Source organism: Musca autumnalis, unplaced genomic scaffold, assembly GCF_047663935.1.
Source record: "Musca autumnalis isolate F117 unplaced genomic scaffold, ASM4766393v1 scaffold_2, whole genome shotgun sequence".
Taxonomy (NCBI): domain Eukaryota; kingdom Metazoa; phylum Arthropoda; class Insecta; order Diptera; family Muscidae; genus Musca; species Musca autumnalis.
Window position 1 is genome coordinate 9367742 of NW_027411755.1, and position 19357 is coordinate 9387098.

Below are 19357 nucleotides of genomic sequence, written 5' to 3' on the forward strand. Positions count from 1 at the left end.
TTTCCTCTAATTTTTTTGCTCCATGATGGTCTGTCTTTTTATATAGAATTTTTCTTTATGATCATGAGACTTTTTATATAAAATTTGCTTTTATTTTTCCCCGAAAATTTACTCCGTTATCGTAGTTTAAAAAAGAATTCCGCACATGATCGTGACTCTTTAAAAATAAAATTTTGTCCACTATCGAAGGTTTTCCGGTAGACCTTGGTCCTTCTGGGAACCAACATTTTAGATATTTGGGTTAAATAAATATCCAATTCTTTCCAAATAAATACTATTTAAAAACATTGTTGGATTTTTAATAAGCAAACTATCGAAATATCGTTGGCCGATCTTGTTAAACATAGACCCATATACTAAGTCTTCCTAATATATTTCCTGTTAAAGTCTTGTGGACGGTCTATGGATACAAAATCTTGGTTGTCCTTTCAAACATGAGCCTAAATTTTAATTTTTAAATTTAAATTTTTGCTAATAGATCTATTTTAAAAGGCTTGACTTTCGAGGGTGAAATCTAGGTTTTTTGGTCCTTCGATGTTATGTGAACAAAAAAGTGTGCCGCTGTTTCCAAATCATTACTGGAGATTCACTCAATGACCGCTATTGTTGCATTTTAGTTAAATTTTGTTTCATCATCCAGTTATATTGTGTGTAAATTATTATCCCAGAAACAAAACATTGATGCATAATTTTGTCAGTATCCATTTAGCAATGAATTAAATATAATCTTCTTAAATATTTTTAAATCCTAAAAGTTTTTAAATATCTCGTAAGATAAACAAAGCGTATGGTATTTTTAAGTAATTTAGTGTAATAATGAGAGAATTTTTTTTACGTTTTTCTATAGTAAAACTCAATTCAGCAGTGTTTATAATGATAAGAAGTCAATTCAGCTAACTTCTTCTACGGAAAAACTCAATTCAGCTGTGTTTAAAATGATTAAAACTCAATTCAGCCAACTTTTTCCACAGAAAAACTCAATTCAGCTACGTTTTAGTATAGTAAAACTCCATTGAGCAGTGTTTATTATGAAACAAGTCAATTCTGCCAACTTTTTCTACATAAAAACTCAATTCAGCTGTGTTAAAAATGATTAAAACTTAATTCAGCTAACGTTTTTCTACAGAAAAACTCAATTCAGCTACTTTTTTCTATAGTAAAACTCAATTGAGCAGTGTTTATAATGAAACAAGTCAATTCAGCTAACTTTTTCTACATAAAAACTTAATTCAGCGGTGTTAAAAATGATTAAAACTTAATTCAGCTAACGTTTTTCTACAGAAAAACTCAATTCAGCTACGTATTTCTATAGTAAAACTCAATTGACCAGTGTTTATAATGAAACAAGTCAATTCAGCTAACTTTTTCTACATAAAAACTCAATTCAGCTGTGTTAAAAATGATTAAAACTTAATTCAGCTAACGTTTTTCTACAGAAAAACTCAATTCAGCTACGTATTTCTATAGTAAAACTCAATTGAGCAGTGTTTATAATGAAACAAGTCAATTCAGCTAACTTTTTCTACAGAAAAACACAATTCAGCTGCGTTTTTTTTATAGAAAAACTCAATTCAGATACGTTTTTCTATAGAAGAACTCATTAAGGCAGTGTTTATAATGATAAAAACTCAATTCAGCTACATTTATCTATAGAACAACACAATTCAGCAGTGTTTATAATGATAAGAAGTCAATTCAGCTAACATTTACTACAGAAAAACTCAATTGAGCTATGTTTTTCTATAGTAAAACTCAATTCAGCAGTGTTTATAATGATAAGAAGTCAATTCAGCTTACTTTTTTCAGAAAAACTCAATTCAGCTACATTTTTCTGTAGAAAAACTCAATTCACCAGTGTTTATAATGATAAGAAGTCAATTCAGCTAACTTTTTCTACAGAGAAACTCAATTCAGCTACGTTTTTCTATAGAAAAACTCAATTCAGCAGTGTTTATAATGATAACAACTCAATTCAGCTAAGTTTTCCTATAGAAAAACTCAATTGAGTTACGTTTTTCTATAGTAAAACTCAATTCAGCAGTGTTTATAATGATAAGAAGTAAATTCAGCTAACATTTTCTACAGAAGAACTCAATTCAGCTACTTTTTTCTGTTTATAATGATAAGAAGTCAATTCAGCTACATTTTTCTACAAAAAAACTCAATTCAGCTACGTTTTTCTATAGTAAAACTCAATTAAGCAGTGTTTATAATGAAACAAGTCAATTCAGCTAACTTTTTCTACAGAAAAACTTAATTCAGCTGTGTTTAAAATGATTAAAGCTCAATTCAACTAACGTTTTTTACAGAAAAACTCAATTCAGCTACGTTTTCTCTGGTAAATATCAATTCAGTAGTGTTTATAATGATAAAAACTCAATTCAGCTAAGTTTTCCTATAGAAAAACTCAATTCAGCTACGTTTTTCTATAGTATAACTCAATTCGGCAATGTTTATATTGATAAAAAGTCAATTCAGCTAACATTTTCTACAGAAAAAACTCTATTCAGCTACGTTTTTCTATAGAAAAACTCAATTCAGCAGTGTTTATAATGATAAAAACTCAATTCAGCTAAGTTTTCCTATAGAAAAAACTCAATATAACTCGATAATTTTGACTGTACTCTCCCAAAACCTACCTACTCCTATTGATACTTATACAAAAAATAAAGATTGACATTTAAAATAGCCGGTGCAAATCACAGGGAATTTTCACTCACAAATAATGAAATATTTCGTTTTTCGCGTATCTTTTTTATCCTTTCCATCACTTTCAATGGTTTAGAGTAAAGAAATATTGAACTTTTAAAATTTGAGTTCTTGACATTACAGCAAGAATCTGATAAGAAATACTACAGATTCTAGGAATGTGAACAACTAAAGGCAAGAATTATCTCCCAGTTAGCTATATGTTCTCTCTTTCTCGATGTCGTTCATTATATCGTTGGTTTCATATAGAAATTGATGTGGTCCTCCTACCACACATATCCCTTAGGATTTCCGGCAATAATTGTCTACTCCTGTGTTAAACCCATTTCCTTTTGCAAAACCCACTCTTATGTGCTTTATTCTCCCATTACGTCAATTCACATTTATTATGGTTTTGAATATATCTTACGATTAGTTATAACATGTCAGCACAACAGCCAAGCACCTGCGATTTAAATAAATTAAAACCAAGTTGACCGCGAGTTCACAATAATAGCTGAGCAAATAATTACAAACAATTTAAGATCATTGTAGACCACTTTTTTCGCAGCAGCAAGTTTTACGTTCGGCTATATTGTTTTTTTTTTTCGTTTAAAAGAAAACATCTTTTTATGCGAATATGGCTTAGCATGTTTTTAGCAATTTAAGTGATTTAAATACAACTTCTCCTCTCTCCGAAACATCGGTAGCAGCTACAGGTGATATTAGCTATCATTTTGTTTATTTGGATTTTTTTCTTATGGAACTCAAATTGTATATTTGATAAGTTATCTACTGGGGTCACAAGTATGCGGCGCATGGCTGACACCACAATGTATTATTGGTGGTGTACAATTAAAGAATTTTGCCTTGAACTACAACACCATCTGATGATGTTGGTTGACCAGCCATAACTCTTAAACTTCTCTCGAAACTAAAAAAAAATGTGTTTTTATTTGGTTTTACTTAAAACTATGCGACTATTACCTGTCAATTGCTTGTTTGTGGCTAATTAGTCCAAGTTTTTTTATATTCCATTAACCTGTTGTCTAGATTTAGAATCTATGTCCATTATTATTAACAACAATAATGATGATGATGACGTCTGATATTTTTTGTTGAAAATTATGACCAGTAATAATTGTCGTTAATTGCGTTTTTATAACATTTACTACGAAGAAATAAAACAGGAATATTATCAATACGTGAATTTGGTCCTTCGATTTTACTCCATATTTGCATTAAGACATTTATTACATTTTGTAAAAAAAATGTGTCTTTCGATTACAATAAATATTAATCAAATATATTTTAGTCGGAGGACCAAATATTAAATCACTAATTATTAATTACTCTAATCATTATTTGCCTATATGTTGGACCTTTGATTAGCGTAATTTATAACAGACAAGCAATTGTTTTATTTGGTCCTTCGAATGATCTTGAAATTCTAATGAAACTCTAGTGTGTAGGTAAAGCCTAAATTATATCTAAATCACAAGTTTAACTACCGAAATATTGATCCGTTTTATTATATTTATAGCAGCACGATCTAATAATATCTTCTGTATTATTTTCATTTCACAAAAATGTCAATATGCCAATGTTTGTATACGATTCCCGATTGCAATACAAACAAACATTAACGTCAAATGACTTTGATGAACCTATTAATTATAATTTGAAGTTTTAATGGGGAGGGGTCAATACATATCGTATATACATATGTATGTATGTACATTAAAAACATGACATTTAATATCTACAGATATTAGTCAAACAATTAAACATTAAACAAAAAATAATATTGAAATACATATATTAAGCGTAGAAATTGTCCCTCTCCCGCAAAATTTGTGTATATTTTTAGTTCCAAACAAATTTAACATTTACGTGTTAATGATGCACGAAATGTGTCTATATGTACATTATTGTTTTTTTTTTTTTGTTGGCATTTTTTATACTATTTTTTCTAAAAGAAATGCCAATTATGCGACAATAATTATGTGAGCACAACAAACAATTATAATTTTAAAATAATTTGAGGTTAAAAGTGCTTAATAATAGGGAAATAAACATTTTCTAGTTTTATATGTAGCTTTTAGCCATTATTTAGGCCGGAAATATTATGAAAATATTTTAAAAGGGGGACATTAAATGGTAATTTTATAATGTTTAGAATTTTAATCAGTTATTATAGAAAACACAATTTCGGGAGAAAAAAATCAATATGACATTTTCACAACGAAGTCTTTTGAAAAAGAGTATTAGAATACAGTGTAAAATATGGTCCTTCGACATAAAAAAAATTTTGCTCCATGGACTCTCTTTACAGAAAATTATGATATTCCCCTATGATCGTGGGTATTTTTAAAGGAAATTTTCCCCTATGATCGTGGGTATTTTTAAAGAAAAATGTCCCTATGATCGTGGGCCTTTATAAAGGGAATTTTTCCCTATGATCGTGGGTTTTTTAAAGTAAAATGGCGCCTATGATCGCGCGTCTTTCTAAAGGGAATTTTCCCCTATGATTGTGGGTTTTTTTAAACAAAAATTTCCCTTATGATCGAGCGTCTTTCTAAAGGGAAATTTACTCCATGATCCTGAGTCTTTTAATAGGGGTTTTTATACTAAATTTTGCTCCATGATCCTGGGTGTTTATACACTACACCACCATGTGGTAAGGGGTATTATGTCTTTGTGCATTTGTATGTAACATACAAATGGAAACGAAATAGACCCATAGTTCCTTTTGGGGATATACATCTAATCACTTTCTGAGTCGATTTATGCATGTCCGTCTGTCCGTCCATCTGTCCGTCCATCTGTCCATGTATTTTTGTTCGCAACGTACAGGTCGTATTTTTGTCCGAATCAACTGAAACTTGGGTAATATAATTTTTTTAGCCATAGAAAGAACACTATTGCTTTTGGTGAAAATCGGTTCAGATTTGGATATAGCTCCCATATATATTTTCGGCAAACTTGACGTATTTGCTGCACCAAACACGCTACATACGTCCGATTTTGATGTTATTTGGAACGTGTGACTGAGTTCGGTCTAAAAATAAATGTGCCAAATTACATCGAAATCGGTTCAGATTGGGATAAAGCTCCCATATATATTGTCGGCCTATTTGACGTATTTGCTGCCCCAAACACGCTACATACGTCCGATTTTGATGAAATTTGGAACGTGTGACTGAATTCGGTCTTAAATAAATCTGCCAAATTACATCGAAATCGGTTCAGATTTTGATATAGCTCCCATATATAGTTTCGGCCAATTTGACTTATTTGCTGCACCAAACACGCTACATACGTCCGATTTTGATGAAATTTGGAATGAGTGACTGAATTCGGTCTAGAAATGAGTGTGCCAAATTATATCGAAATCGGTTCAGATTTGGATATAGCTCCCATATATATTTTCCTCTATGATCGTGGGTCTTTTTATACTAAATGTTCCTCCATGATCGTGGGTCTTTTTATACAAAATGTTCCTCCATGCTCGTGGGTCTTTTTAATCTAATTTTTCCTTCATGATCGTGGGTCTTTTTAAACTAATTTTTCCTTCATGATCGTGGGTCTTTTAATAGAAAGCTTTCCTCCATGATGGTGGGTCTTTTAATAGAAAAATTTCCACCATGATCGTGGGTCTTTAAAATGGAACAATATTCTCCATGATCGTGGGTCTTTTTATATTAAATTTTGCTCCATGATCGTGGTTCTTTTTATATTAAATTTTGCTCCATGATCGTGGGTCTTTTTTATATTAAAATTTGCTCCATGATCGTGGGTCTTTTTATACTAAATTTTGCTCCATGATCGTGGGTCTTTTTATATTAAATTTTTCTTCATGTTCGTGGGTCTTTTTAAATTAAATTTTGCTCCATGATCGTGGGTCTTTTTAAATTAAATTTTGCTCCATGATCGTGGGTCTTTTTAAATTAAATTTTGCTCCATGATCGTGGGTCTTTTTAAATTAAATTTTGCTCCATGATCGTGGGTCTTTTTAAATTAAATTTTGCTCCATGATCGTGGGTCTTTTTAAATTAAATTTTGCTCCATGATCGTCGGTCTTTTTATAGAAAATTTTCATCCATGATCGTGGGTCTTTTTATAGAAAATTTTCCTCCATGATCGTGGGTCTTTTTATAGAAAATTTTCCTCCATGATCGTGGGTCTTTTTATATTAAATTTCCCCCAATGATCGTAGGTCTTTTTATAGAAAATTTTCCTCCATGATCGTGGGTCTTTTTATATTAAATTTCCCCCAATGATCGTAGGTCTTTTTATAGAAAATTTTCCTCCATGATCGTGGGTCTTTTTATATTAAATTTCCCCCAATGATCGTAGGTCTTTTTAAAGAAAATTTTCCTCCATGATCGTGGGTCTTTTTATAGAAGATGCTACTTCATGATCGTGTGTCATTTAATAGAAAATTTTCCTCCATGATCGTGGGTCTCTTTATACTAAATTTTCCTCCAAGATCGTGGGTCCTTTAATAGAAAATTTTCCTCCATGATCGTGGGTCTCTTTATACTAAATTTTCCTCCAAGATCGTGGGTCCTTTAATAGAAAATGTTCCTCCATGATCGTGGGTCTCTTTATACTAAATTTTCCTTCAAGATCGTGGGTCCTTTAATAGAAAATTTTCCTCCATGATCGTGGGTCTCTTTATACTAAATTTTTCTCCAAGATCGTGGGTCCTTTAATAGAAAATGTTCCTCCATGATTGTGGGTCTTTTAATAGAAATTTTTTCTCCATTATCGTGGGTATTTTTATACTAAATTTTCCCCAATGATCGTAGGCCTATTTATAGAAAATTATCCTCCATAGTCGTGGGTCTTTTAATAGAAAATTTTCCTTTATGATCGTGGGTATTTTTATACTAAATTTTCTTCAATGATCGTGGGTCTTTTTATACTCAATGTTCCTCCATGATCGTCGATCTTTTTATAGAAAATTATCCTCCATGATCGTGGGTCTTTTAATAGAAAATTTTCCTCCATGATCGTGGGTCTTTTTATAGGAAATTTACTCCATGATCCTGACTCTTTTAATAGAAAATTTTCCTCCATGATCGTGGGTCTTTTAATTGAAAATTGTACTCAATGATCGAGGAGTCTTTTTATACTAAATCTTGCTCCATGATCGTGGGTTTTCTACACTAAATTTTGCTCTATGATCCTGGGTCTTTTTATACTAAATGTTGCACCATGATCGCGGGTCTTTTTGTTCTAAATTTTCATCCATGGTAGTGAGTCTTTTTATACTAAATGTTCCTCCATGATCGTGGGTCTTTTTATACTAAATTTTCCTCCATGATTCTTGGTCTTTTTATACTAATTTTTGCTTCATGATCGTGGGTCTTTTTATACTAAATTTTCCTCAATGCTCGTGGGTCTTTTTATACTAATTTTTCCTTCATGATCGTGGGTCTTTTAATAGATAGCTTTCCTCCATGATCGTGGGTCTTTTAATAGAAATTTTTCCACTATGATCGTGGGTATTTAAATAGAAAATTTTCCTTTATGATCGTGCGTCTTTTAATAGAAATTTTTCCACTATGATCGTGGGTATTTAAATAGAAAATGTTCCTTCATGGGTCTTTTAATAGAAAATTTTCTTCCATGAACGTGGGTCCTTTACTAGAAATTTTTTGTCTATGATCGTGGGTCTTTTTGTAGAAAAATTTTTGTCTATGATCGTGGGTCTTTTTATAGAAAATTTTTTGTCTATGATCGTGGGTCTTTTTATAGAAAATTTTTTGTCTATGATCGTGGGTCTTTTATTAGAAAATTGTCATCCATGATCGTAGGCCTTTTTGTACTAAATGTTGCTCAGTGATCGTGAGTCTCTTTAAAGAAAATATTGCTCCATTATCGTGGGTCCTTTTGTAGTAAATGTTGCTCAATGATCGTGAGTCACTTTAAAGAAAATTTTGCTCCATGATCGCGGGTCTTTTTGTACTAAATGTTGCTCAATGATCGTGAGTGTCTTTAAAGAAAATTTTGCTCCATGATCGTGGGCCTTTTAATAAAAAAAATTATTCCATGATCGTGAGTCTTTTAATAAAAAAATGTATTCCATGATCGTGAGTCTTTTAATAGAAAATTTTTCTCTATGATCGTGGGTGTTTTAATAGAAAATGTTTTGCCATTATCGTGGGTCTTTCATCCATGGTAGTGAGTCTTTTTATACTAAATGTTCCTCCATGATCGTGGGTCTTTTTATACTAAATTTTCCTCCATGATTCTTGGTCTTTTTATACTAATTTTTGCTTCATGATCGTGGGTCTTTTTATACTAAATTTTCCTCAATGCTCGTGGGTCTTTTTATACTAATTTTTCCTTCATGATCGTGGGTCTTTTAATAGATAGCTTTCCTCCATGATCGTGGGTCTTTTAATAGAAATTTTTCCACTATGATCGTGGGTATTTAAATAGAAAATTTTCCTTTATGATCGTGCGTCTTTTAATAGAAATTTTTCCACTATGATCGTGGGTATTTAAATAGAAAATTTTCCTTTATGATCGTGCGTCTTTTAATAGAAATTTTTCCACTATGATCGTGGGTATTTAAATAGAAAATGTTCCTTCATGGGTCTTTTAATAGAAAATTTTCTTCCATGAACGTGGGTCCTTTACTAGAAATTTTTTGTCTATGATCGTGGGTCTTTTTGTAGAAAAATTTTTGTCTATGATCGTGGGTCTTTTTATAGAAAATTTTTTGTCTATGATCGTGGGTCTTTTTATAGAACATTTTTTGTCTATGATCGTGGGTCTTTTTATAGAAAATTTTTTGTCTATGATCGTGGGTCTTTTATTAGAAAATTGTCATCCATGATCGTAGGCCTTTTTGTACTAAATGTTGCTCAGTGATCGTGAGTCTCTTTAAAGAAAATTTTGCTCCATTATCGTGGGTCCTTTTGTAGTAAATGTTGCTCAATGATCGTGAGTCACTTTAAAGAAAATTTTGCTCCATGATCGCGGGTCTTTTTGTACTAAATTTTGCTCCATGATCGCGGGTCTTTTTGTACTAAATGTTGCTCAATGATCGTGAGTGTCTTTAAAGAAAATTTTGCTCCATGATCGTGGGCCTTTTAATAAAAAAAATTATTCCATGATCGTGAGTCTTTTAATAAAAAAATGTATTCCATGATCGTGAGTCTTTTAATAGAAAATTTTTCTCTATGATCGTGGGTGTTTTAATAGAAAATGTTTTGCCATTATCGTGGGTCTTTTAATAGAAAATGTTGTTCCATGATCGTGGATCTTTTAATAGAAAATGTTGTTCCATGATCGTGTGTCTTGTAATAGAAAATTTTGTTCCATGATCGTGGTCTTTTAATAGAAAATTTTGTTCCATGATCGTGGTCTTTTAATAGAAAATTTTGTTCCATGATCGTGGGTGTTTTTATAGAAAAATTTCTTCCATGATCGTGGGTCTTTTTATATTAAATTTTGCTCCATGATCGTGGGTCTTTTTAAATTAAATTTTGCTCCATGATCGTGGGTCTTTTTAAAGAAAATTTTGCTCCATGATCGTGGGCCTTTTAATAAAAAAAAAATTATTCCATGATCGTGGGTCATTTAATAGAAAATTTTCCTCCATAATCGTGGGTCTTTCAATAGAAAATTTTCCTCCATAGCCGAGGGTCTTTTAATAGAAAACTTTCCTGCATAGTCCTCCATGATTGTGGCTCTTTTATTCTTTTCCATTGCATACAGAGCTGTATGTATACAATTATGTATTTTTGGTGATTTATAAAGAAGACATAAATGCACGATTGTTTCACGTTTTATTATTTTTAATATTTCGTGTGTTTATACGAAACAGAGTAAAAAAGAGCCAAGTAAACGATTAAATGTTAGTGGTTGGTTGCTTTCCTAGCTTGGCTTATCAGCTGTTATCATTGGCAATAAATTTTTTTTTTTTGGGTGTTGAAGTTTTTTTTTGCTTTGTCAGAAATCGTCTTGGACAAAAATAGCAACAAAAGTAAAATTTATAATGTTTTCACTATTATATACAAAGACTACATATACATAAATATATATTTTATATTATACAGCCATGTATTTATTTACCCAAGCCTTATGGTAAATACAACCATTTTGATTGGGAAATTCAATGTATCGATCGATCAAATAAACGATCGCGTTGTTTTGCCCATTCTGGCCTCTAGAGGTGTTCTATAAATCCTCACGAATACAAAAAAGGTGAGTCAACCTTTTAGGTTTTTTCTTTCATATAAAGAAAGCACAAGAAAAATAACAAAAAAAAACGCACTGGCTTGTCACCAAGAAAAAATAAAAACAGAAAAAAGAATCACTTAGTAGACAATAAAAATCTAAAAACAAAACGATTTTATATAAAACAAAACGAAACAACAACAAACACCAAGAAACACTTAGCTTAAAAAATCACACATATGCATGAATTCATCACAAACACACACATATACATATATAGAAATATAACAACGTCGCTAAAATATGCGTGTCAAAGATCAAATTCATAGCAAAAGAAAAAAAAACGAAAAAATAAATATAAATTAAAAGCCCAGTAGCTAAAAAAGGGAGAGGAGGGCGGTCATCACATTGAGCTATCAAGTCAAGCTTCTAATACAACAACAAGAAATTTAATTCACATATATAATATTAAATCAAGCAAACAATAATAAAAACAGAGTAAAAAAAGTGAATTGAAATGGGCAGCACCCGCAGTAAAATGAAATAAAAGGGTTTTTGATAGCTTGATAATTGCAAGGTAGAAATAAGTTTTAATGGCTATTTATTTATGTACCAGATTTGTTTAGGAAAATAGCAATATAATTGCCTATTTTTTACTGATTAGATAGAAAAATATTACGTTTCATGTATGGAATATTTTTTCACTTCCTACACTGTTCAAGAAAGTGGTTTTTCAGTATTCATTTATTCAAAGATAGGTAATTTTATTTTACAAGGTGACTTCTTGATAAACGTGAATATTTTTTTGTAAAGGTCAGTTCTGGGTGAGCGGAAAATTCATTCATTAACATTTTAACATTAGGCTAGGTCATCGTTGACACTTTGAGGCTAGTTTTGTTGTAATAGGTCAAACAGGAACACAGCATTTGAATACCTTGAAGCTTTTTAACCTTTGTTTGACATTTTGTTCTAATAATAGTTGATAGAGAATATATTTAGAGGTTATTATACCCTGACCATTAAAATTAGGTATTCTTGAAAAAAAAGGTTTGGATTCCCCGCAAAAGCGGGAAATGTTGCTGCTATAACTTGGATTAAGGTTATTAATCGGCGGAATAGATACGTTAAGAAACTCTACCTAAGTAGTTCCAAACTGCTACCTCCATACATTCCATGAACGGCTCATTAGAGCTAGGCTCAAGCGAGATAGGTCTGTATTGAACCGACGGTTGTAACAGAAATGCTAATCCCCTACCTACACTTCTGTGCGATCCTTCCTCCGTAGTTGTTGTTGAGCTCTATATCTTCGATTTTGCATCGGATTGCATTGTAATTAAATTTCAAAAATAATGAATTGTAAGGGATTGTAACAACAACGACCAGTGTTAACAGGCAGGTGAGTGGTTCTGTTGGGGGGCTGCAGGGAAATGCCGTATTCTGATGAATACATAGTCCTGACGTAGTCCCTTACATGGTCGAGTCCAGAGTGTGGTAGATGCGGTTGTGACAAACCGAACACATCCACATTCGTTCTTGGCTTTCCTTTATTCCGGCATCGACCAATAGAATCCGGATCAGGCATTGCGGGATTTTGGGGCTCCCAACACAGAAAAACGATACAAATACAAACATATTTACCCTGAGGGTGGCCGCAAAATTGTTTGGTTGCGGGTCCATCCGGTGTCGAAGGACACGCCGCCGTGGGATTGAGGCACGTCTGTGGTATGTAAATGTTAGCGATACGCGGTGGACGAATATTCAAACCTGTTACAATGTCGCCGTGAGAACTGCAACAGGTTGCTTCATTATAACAATAGTCGGTCATCTTCAGGAAAACAGGAAAACTATATTTTAACAATGTATCTGCACAACCAAATGTTGCCATGCAGTCGGGGACCACCCACACCCATCGCAGCAGAAGAACGTCAGCTGTTGAGCACACTTGACATCCGGACGGTGCCGCCGCCTCAATTTGTATTGGGACCGAACTGACCTTGCCCTGCAGAATTTTTAACTTTGGAAACAGAAGATATGGATAGAAGACTTCCTGAGGTCTTTTATAGACAGAAGACCTTTTGAGGTCTTTTATAGACAGAACACTTTTTGAGGTCTTCTATGGACAGACGACCTCCGGAGTCTTCTATAGACAGAAGACCTCCTGAGGTCTTCTATATACAGACGACCTCTTGAGGTCTTCTATAGACAAAAGACCTCCTGAGGTCTTCTATAGACAAAAGACCTCCTGAGGTCTTCTATAGACAGTAGACCTTTTGTGATCTTCCGATGACCTCTTGAGGTCTTCTATAGACAGAAGGGTTTTCTATAAACAGAAGACCTGTTGAGGTCTTCTATAGACAGAAAACCTACAGAGGTCTTCTATGGACAGCAGACCTCCTGAGGTCTTCTATAGACAGAACTCCTCTTGAGGTCTTCTATGGACACAGGAGCTCTTGAGGTCTTCTATAGACGGAAGACCTCTTGAGGTCTTCTATAGACAGAAGACATCCTGAGGTCTTCTATGGACAGAAGACCTCTTGCGATCTTCCGATGACCTCTTGAGGTCTTCTATAGACAGAAGACCTCTTGAGGTCTTCTATGGACAGAAGAGCTCTTGAGGTCTTCTATAGACGGAAGACCTCTTGAGGTCTTCTATAGACAGAAGACCTTTTGAGGTCTTCTATAGACAGGAGACCTCTTGAGGACCTCTATGGACAGAAGACCTCTTGCGATCTTCCGATGACCTCTTGAGATTTTCTATAGACAGAAGACCTTTTGAGGTCTTCTATGGACAGAAGACCTCCTGAGGTCTTCTATAGATAGGCGACCTCTTGAGGACTTCTATAGACGGAAGACGTCTTGAAGTCTTCTATAGACAGAAGACCTCTTGCGATCTACCGATGACCTCTTGAGATCTTCTATAGACAGAAGACCTCTTGAGGTCTTCTATGGACAGAAGACCTCCTGAGGTCTTCTATAGACAGACGACCTCTTGTGATCTTCCGATGACCTCTTAAGGTCTTCTATAGACAAATGATCTCTGCAGGTCTTCTCCTGAAAAAATATCTCTTGTGATCTTCCGATGACCTCCTGAGATCTTCTACAGACAGAAGACCTCTTGAGGTTTTCCATAGACATAAGACCACTTGAGGTCTTCTGTAGACAGAAGTCTACAGAAGATCCCCTGTATACAGATGACCTTTGCGATCTTCCGATGACCTCTTGAGATCTTCTATAGACAGAAGACCTCTTGAGGTCTTCTATGGACAGAAGACCTCCTGAGGTCTTCTATAGACAGACGACCTCTTGTGATCTTACGATGACCTCTTGAGGTCTTCTATAGATAGAAGACCTCTTGACGTCTTGACTATAGACGGAAGACCTCTTGAGGTCTTCTATAGACGGAAGACCTCTTGAGGTATTCTATAGACAGAAGACCTTTTGAGGTCTTCTATAGACAGGAGACCTCTTGAGGACCTCTATGGACAGAAGACCTCTTGCGATCTTCCGATGACCTCTTGAGATCTTCTATAGACAGAAGACCTTTTGAGGTCTTCTATGGACAGAAGACCTCCTGAGGTCTTCTATAGACAGAAGACCTTTTGAGGTCTTCTATAGACAGGAGACCTCTTGAGGACTTCTATAGACAAAAGACCTCTTGAGGTCTTCTATAGATAGAAGGCCTCTTGAGGTCTTCTATAGACAGAAGACCTCTTGCGATCTTCCGATGACCTCTTGAGATCTTCTATAGACAGAAGACCTTTTGAGGTCTTCTATGGACAGAATACCTCCTGAGGTCTTCTATAGACAGAAGACCTTTTGAGGTCTTCTATAGACAGGAGACCTCTTGAGGACTTCTATAGACAAAAGACCTCTTGAGGTCTTCTATAGACAGAAGACCTCCTGAGGTCTTCTATGGACAGAAGACCTCTTGCGATCTTCCGATTACCTCTTGAGGTCTTCTATAGACAGAAGATCTCTTGAGTTCTTCTATGGACAGAAGAGCTCTTGAGGTCTTCTATAGACGGAAGACCTCCTGCGATCTTCCGATGACCTCTTGAGATCTTCTATAGACAGAAGACCTCTTTACGTTTTCTATAGACAAATGATCTCTTCTGTAGACAGAAGACCTCTTGCGATCTTCCGATGACCTCTTGAGATCTTCTATAGACAGAAAACCTCTGGAGGTCTTCTATGGACAGAAGACCTCTTGCGATCTTCCGATGACCTCTTGAGATCTTCTATAGACAGAAAACCTCTGGAGGTCTTCTATGGACAGAAGACCTCCTGAGGTCTTTTATAGACAGACGACCTCTTGTGATCTTCCGATGACCTCTTGAGGTCTTCTATAGATAGAAGACCTCTTGACGTCTTCTATAGACAAATGATATCTTCAGGTCTTCTCCTGAAAAAATATCTCTTGTGATCTTCCGATGACCTCCTGAGGTCTTCTATTGACAGAAGACCTCTTGATGCGATCAATAAACAAAAGACCTTTTGAGGTCTTCTATAGACAGAAGACCTCTTGAGGTTTTCCATAGACAGAAGACCACTTGAGGTCTTCTATGGACAGAAGACCTCCTGACGTTTTATATAGACAGACGACCTCTTGTGATCTTCCGATGACCTCTTGAGTGAGGTCTTCTATAGATAGAAGACCTCTTGACGTCTTCTATAGACAAATGATCTCTTCAGGTCTTCTCCTGAAAAAAATATCTCTTGTGATCTTCCGATGACCTCCTGAGGTCTTCTATTGACAGAAGACCTCTTGAAGTCTTCTATAGACAGAAGACGTGTTGAGGTCTTCAATGGAAAGAAGGCACTATTGGCTTATCTATAGACCCCTTAGGATCTTCTTCTAAAGCCTACATGTTATAGTCAAATTTTATAACATTCATCGACAATCGTATTTAATAGCAAGATATCACTTCCGCTGGGGATCGATCCTAAACGATCGGTAACAAAGTCGATTTATGTGCTTTCATTATTTCTTAAACACCGGGAACCAATGTCGAACATTTCTCATCGACAGTTTGTCCAAAAATATTTTTGACACACCTCCTTCCTATGCAAATGCTGCCACTGTGATATTCTCTCAAACACCCCTAATGGATGGTATGCGTGGATTTGAGTGTCTCATATGTGCGATGATTTGTGGCCAAATGTGTGAGCAATTGTTTACCTAAAAAACTGAAAAAAAATAGAAAACAAAAATAAAAATTTGCAAAATTTAAAAATAGACGCATTTTCCTTGCGTAGTGAAACACAATTAGCATTGTGCGATTTGGTCGCTTGGTTGGTTGACAAAAAATCTTTACGCAAATGTGAGCAAAAAAAGAACTGAAAGGAAAATTCCTGAGAAAATCACATTTTATGTAGCTATTTAGAATTTATGTGAAATAGCCAAAACCGCAAGATCATTGATGAATAAACACAAACCTACTAAAATGCATGCCATTCATTATCTTCACATGAATCCATCTAATAATAATTTGAATTGTCAACAACAATAAAGTTGAAATACAAATTCGAATAACAATAACAGTCTCACATTTTTGCCGTTGCTGACTAACCCATTACCAAGCAACCATCTTTTTTCTATCTGTCTGTCTGTCTGCAGCGACCGATCACAGACGACAATGAAAGTCGTCTCAATCAACTATGATTGGTGGCTATGATGAACTTTGAAATGTGACGCAGCTCGAATATTCACACAGTAAGAAAGGTCCAAAGTCCAGTTTATGGCGGGCCATGCAATCGAAGAAGAAGAGTAAAAGAAAATAGAGAGACAACTAAATAAATAAATATGAATGTCTTTAATTTCAATTGAACCTGAAATAATACCAGCAAACAGTCAAGTAACTGCTTTATCAATTACACCTGTGAGGGAATGTTCTTGCCAAAAGCAGAAAAAGTTTGATAACAGCAACACCAGTGGACATTAAAATAGCAACATCTTGCGAAAGGGTAGTGTGGGGGCTTGTTTTTTTGTCTAGCCGGCATTGTAGCAACAATTTGGTGTCAACAACTTTCCATCGATAGTTTAACGTTTCGTGTATTTGTACTTGCTGTTGTTGTTTTGTTGGCGTCTCATGCTAATATTCCTCCCGCTGCTGCTGCCAACATTGACTTTTATACTCAATAATGCTGACTAAGCAGAAATGTTATTTTATATTTCATGTTTTAAATAGCTCCCCGAAATCACTCTGCCTGCGTTTTTTGTTGATCTACTCTCTGCCTGTTTTGCAAAGAATTGTTGTCTAAACAAAACAAGCAAGCAAGTGGCGTTTATGTAATGCCAATTGTGGAGAGTGTTGATGATGAGACAAATATTGAAAATCTGCTTGCTAGTTGGCCGGCCAGCTACAATCTGTATGCAATTAAATGATGGCTCTTTTTGGTTTGCTTTTTATTTTGTTTTGCATAAACGAGGGCTACTTCAGAAAGTCCCAACTAAATATGGCTAATTGCCCATAGAACGAACGTTGCTAATTACATTGTACGTTAAATGCATTTCAAATAACTTAATATGAATTGTTGTGAGAAGCAAATTAAAAATCAATCAATTCTAATTGCAATTATATGTATGAAGGAAGTGAATACTTAAGAGATTGTTGATTTAAAATGCTTATCAGGGCAATCATGAATACTTCCCTAGGAATTTTCCGCACGGAAAATAATTTTAAAAAGTGAAATTCTTTTAAAAATCAATATTTTAAAAAGTTGAAAACTACTAGAATCTCTTAATTATGGAATATTTTCGCCGAAACGACAAAAATATTTTATTTTAGCACATAAATATGGAAATAAACATTTTTGAAATTGGTGAAAGTGAACAAATTCCTATAAACTATTTCGGCGTCCAAGCAATGATTTTCCAATTTGGAGATTTTAAACTCTTTGGAAAAGAAATTTTCAAAATTCCCGGTGAATTCATACAACTAATTAACTGTTTCACTATTTTGACAAGAAAAAGAAAATACAATTATTATGAGTTTTTTTTTTTTAAATTCACGAAATCTAATGCCTGGGGTGTTATGGCGCCCAACGTGGGCTGTTTTGTTAATTTGCCTTAAATATAAAAGATTGATTTTTTGCTTTAAAAACTATTAATTAAAATAATTTATATGCTTAAAAAATAATGTTTGGAATGTAACCAAATTGGCGCCCGAGCAAAAAATGTTTTGACAATTTTTCTAAAATTAAGGAAATAGGAAAGCTCCAACTTTTAACATTGCATATGTATATCATTCCTTATCAACACGGATAAAAAAAAATTGTCAAATCTAATGTCAGGGTGTTTATGGCGCCCAACGTGGGTAATTTTGTTAATTTGCCTTAAATATAAAAGATTGATTTTTTGCTTTAAAAACTTAATAAAAAGGTACGGATGAAAAGAAAAATAATTTATATGGAGCTTAAAATAATGTTTGGAATGTAAACCAAAGTGGCGCCCGAGTAAAAAAAAATTTTGACGAATTTTCTAAAATTAAGGAAATATGAAAGCTCCAACTATTAATATTGCATATGTCAATCCCAATCAACGCGGATAAAAACAAAATTGCAAAATCTAATGTCAGGGTGTTTATGGCGCCCAAAATGTGTCATTTTGTTAATTTGCTTTAAATATAAAATATTGTTTTTTTTTTTTGCTTCAAAAACTATCAACAAAATGGAACGGATGGAAAGAAAAAGGAGTTTTTATAGATCTTAAAATAATGTTTGTAATGAGGATTTTTCTAAAATTTTGAAAATGGAAAATCTCCACCTGTTAAGATTGTCCAATTTATTAACTTGTCGATTGTACATACATACATATGTTCCCACAACATCCCCGAAGGGACAAGGGAGACCTCCCTCATATCAATGAGTGGCTCAATGATATGGGACCTACTTTTTATTGCCGAGTCCGAGCGAGGTGTCTTACGACACCACATGTAGAGAAGCAATACTGAGGAGGAATTTTGCCACCGTTGAAAATTTGATTTTGCTTGGCCTGGGATTCGAACCGCAGACCTTCTGAGTGCAAGGCGGACGTGCTAACCATTGCACCACGGTGGCCCCCAAATGTCGATTGTAGTATTTCTATAGTTCTAATGGTTGGGGTTTTATGGCGCCCATCGTGGGGCATTTGTTAATTTGCCTTAAATAATGAAGATTGTTTGTTTTTTTTAACATGTTTTTTTAACATGTTTGCAATGTAAAGAAGATTGGCGACCGGTCAAAAAAAAGTTGACGACTTTTCTAAAATTTAAAAAATCGAAAAAACGGAATATTTGCTTTAGTTAACATTGTCGATTTCACTATTTCTATAGTCCTAATTTTCGCATGTGGAAATGTACGTAAAATCGTGGTGTTCAGTTCGAATCTTCCTATGGTTGCTTACATCATTTCTAACCCTGGGAATTCCATACTCAGCACCCAATTAAAAAAATATTTTTTGAAATTTTGCCTGTTAGGGCGAAGATCATTT

At 34.1% G+C, this 19357-nt stretch overlaps 1 protein-coding gene across 9 annotated transcripts in view; it reads left to right on the forward strand.

The window, feature by feature from the left end:
• The window catches only part of Hnf4 (Hepatocyte nuclear factor 4), a 109427-nt gene that overhangs the window by 78928 nt on the left and 11142 nt on the right, over nt 1–19357 (forward strand). Inside the window, exon 1 of one of the 9 annotated variants that reach the window (XM_073966878.1) lies at nt 10895–10914. The exons of the other annotated variants lie outside the window; for them this stretch is intronic. The gene's annotated coding sequence lies outside the window, so the exon portion shown is untranslated. Of the gene's footprint in view, nt 1–10894; nt 10915–19357 lie in introns of those variants that run through there. 9 annotated transcript variants of the gene reach the window in all.